This window comes from Pinus tabuliformis, chromosome 1_1 (genome assembly GCF_031772625.1).
Source record: "Pinus tabuliformis cultivar Carrire ecotype Pingquan chromosome 1_1, CPIR1, whole genome shotgun sequence".
NCBI classification, from domain to species: domain Eukaryota; kingdom Viridiplantae; phylum Streptophyta; class Pinopsida; order Pinales; family Pinaceae; genus Pinus; species Pinus tabuliformis.
In genome coordinates this window covers 653,191,090-653,194,070 of record NC_142297.1, presented here as the reverse complement: position 1 = coordinate 653,194,070, position 2,981 = coordinate 653,191,090, and positions in this window count along the sequence as shown.

Here is a 2,981-nt window from a genome sequence, read left to right as displayed (position 1 = left end):
CCTAGTAATGTTCAGCCTTTAGAACAACAAGTCCACTTCTTGAAACAGGAACTCTTTGAGATTGAGGTTCTAAATCGACATATCACGCAAGAAAATGAGAAATTGAAAGAGCAAGCCAAATTGGATAAGATGATTCATGATAACACCATGTTACATTTGGGCCTGTGGCAAAGAAATAACCAGAAGTTAAGGAAGAGATGCAACAAGCTCAACAGAGCCTTGATCAACCTAAAGTTCAGATGCTTAGTAAAGAAGCCAAGGGTGAATGTGTCTACACAGAGAAAGAAGAGGAGATTGGATGTCTTGGCAGAGGCATCACAGCAGGTTGATTGATCAGTGTTTTTGCATGAGGACATGCAATGCCCTCGTAGTGGGGGTATGTAGAGTCCCTACTTTACACCTTATCCTCCATCATTACCTACTGTTTTCATCACTTTCCTCTCTCTTTTACCTCATTTTCCACCCAGATCATTACATTAGTTGTCATTAAACATGATCAAGTGAGCTTTGCTAATGGATAATTGTTTTGTTTAGTTTTTGATATACTTGCAGGTATTCCGCAGCTTTCTGCTGATTCCGCAGCCATCTGCTGATTCCGCAGCCATCTGATGATCCCGCAGCCATTTTGTTGTTCTCAAGGTTCCACGTGCTATTTTGCAGAATGAGCCACGTGGGCATGTTGGAATATACATGCTCGAGGTTCCTGTGCCATCAGTTCAGCCGGCCACGTCATTTGTACCTCCGGTCAAAGGGGGTCAAGTTTCGGTCAAATAAAGACAGCTCAACGTGGATACGTAAGCCGTTTGATCACGTCGGTGGAAAGGGTGACCTGTCCATGTTTTGAAAGCCGTGGGGGACATGATCTAATGTTAGATTCATTGCCCATATCGACCAGACCGCCAGCTTGACCACGAAACCTATGACGTGTTAATTGCACCTTTAATACGCATGACAGTTAGTTCATTTTCTGTTTTTATGTTTACGTACTAGGCCATCTTACAGATGCCTATATATACTTGCGTCTGCGTACGCTAAGGTTACCTTTTCAGATGTTGTAGTGTATGTATTTGTGAGAATTTTGGCACGTTTTCAAAACTCTGTTTTTGTAAGAGCTGTTCCAACACTTTTGGATTATGTATCTTTGCATATAAAGTAATGGAAACGCTGTTTTGAAATCTTAAGAGCATCTGAGTTTTCTGTGGATAATATGAATGGAGGGCCCCTGTTCATATTAACCTTGTAAAGTATTTTCATGTTCATATTTCTGCAATTTCTTTATTTTACAAACATAATTTCTTTTCTTGAGTTATGTACAGCTTGATTTCTCTTTGTTGCTGCAGCCTTTATTTTCACTGATCAGGTTTACTTCTTTGCAGGTTTTCACCCGGGATTAAGTGTGTTGTGTTTGCTTTAAAATCTAATGGTAGTTGCAGTTGTCTTGTTCATGATGCTGCCCTTTTTACTCTGTTTTCTAGACTAGTTTTAGCTTAGTTTTACAAGTTGGATGCTAACTAATTTATGCTCTCTTTATCATGAATGGCTTATATTTCAAGAGAACAAAACACTAATTAATTGCAGCTTGTATTTGAGTAGTCTTGGCTTGTGATACTAATACTTTTTCCACTTGTTACACATAATCACATATGTAAGAAGCAGTATGTTGGAGAAGGCTTACTAGTGTTACAATTTGTCAATTAGAGTAGATTAGAGTTTTTATCAATTCTTGGATTTGTTTTCAGCTACCTCCTAATCGTGTTTTACGCAGTACTATGTGGTAGAAGCAGGGAGTTAGGAGGAGATAATCATTAGCATCAATCCTTGAAGTGATTTTCTTGTTTCTTTCATTTGCAGCAATATGGATAGAGACTAATGCCATTAGAACGTGGTCATTTACTTTCAAGTCATTTTGATTTATTCATTTCTTTCAAGTTCTTCTTCTTTACGAATTCAGCAAGTAATTAGAAATCACCTTCACACACACACTTTCACTCATCTAGAACTCACTTTTCACACACTTACACTCATCTGTTTATAATCATCACTCCATCTTAGGAAGATAAGTTAACCATAAACAACACCCCCAAACGACAAAAGCTCTAAGAAAGTTACTTAAGTACATATAGTACACCCTCACTTCATCAGCTTACGAGCCCCGGGTTGACAATTAATGACATCATTTTAGGAACACTAAATTGACTAAACACCCACCACAGCTCTATCTGCTGCATTTTCTGTTATCAATGCTCCTACTGGGATCATGATAATATTAGCCATTTGGGCCTTGAGTAGTTGCTTAGTGGCTGACATACCTGTAACTTCACGAGGAGCGGTGGTTCTCGGCTGTGATGCTCGTGTCCCAAGTTCCTGTATCTGCGCGCGAAGCACCCCCAACACAATCTGTTGCTTTGACATGGCCTCGTCGATTGCTTCCTGGGTGACTTCGCAAAACTATGCCCCCTATGTCACCTAGGTCGTCCTCGGTCAATGTGGTCAGTTCTCCGTCCCATTTAGATGCCTTGGCCTTCTTCCGCGGCTTCGTCTGTTGTGTCGGTGGCGACCATTTTAAGGGCGCACCCATGGTGGTTGACGGTGTTCCTTCCGACCCTATCTCCATGGCCATCTATATGGGCACCTTCGGACCTCTTTCGTCCTTTGTCTTTGCAACCCCTCCTGCTGGTGCCTTGTCTATCGAAGTTTAGGTCGCCTCCCAAGTCACCCGAACCTCTGCAGTGTGCTATTCGTTTCGCTTTTGTTGTGATGCGCGCTTAGCTTCAGCCTTCTATTTTTGGATAGCGGCCTCATCGTGCCCCATCACATTTGGTATGCGCCATTCTGGTGACCAGGTATCCAATACCGCATCGATAGCTTCGTCAATGGCAATGAAAGGAAGTGTGGTCCATGTTTGGTCAGGGTCCTTGTTTGGTCAATTTAGTGTGTCCTAAATTGCTATATAAATTGTCAATCCGGAAGTCGTAAACTGC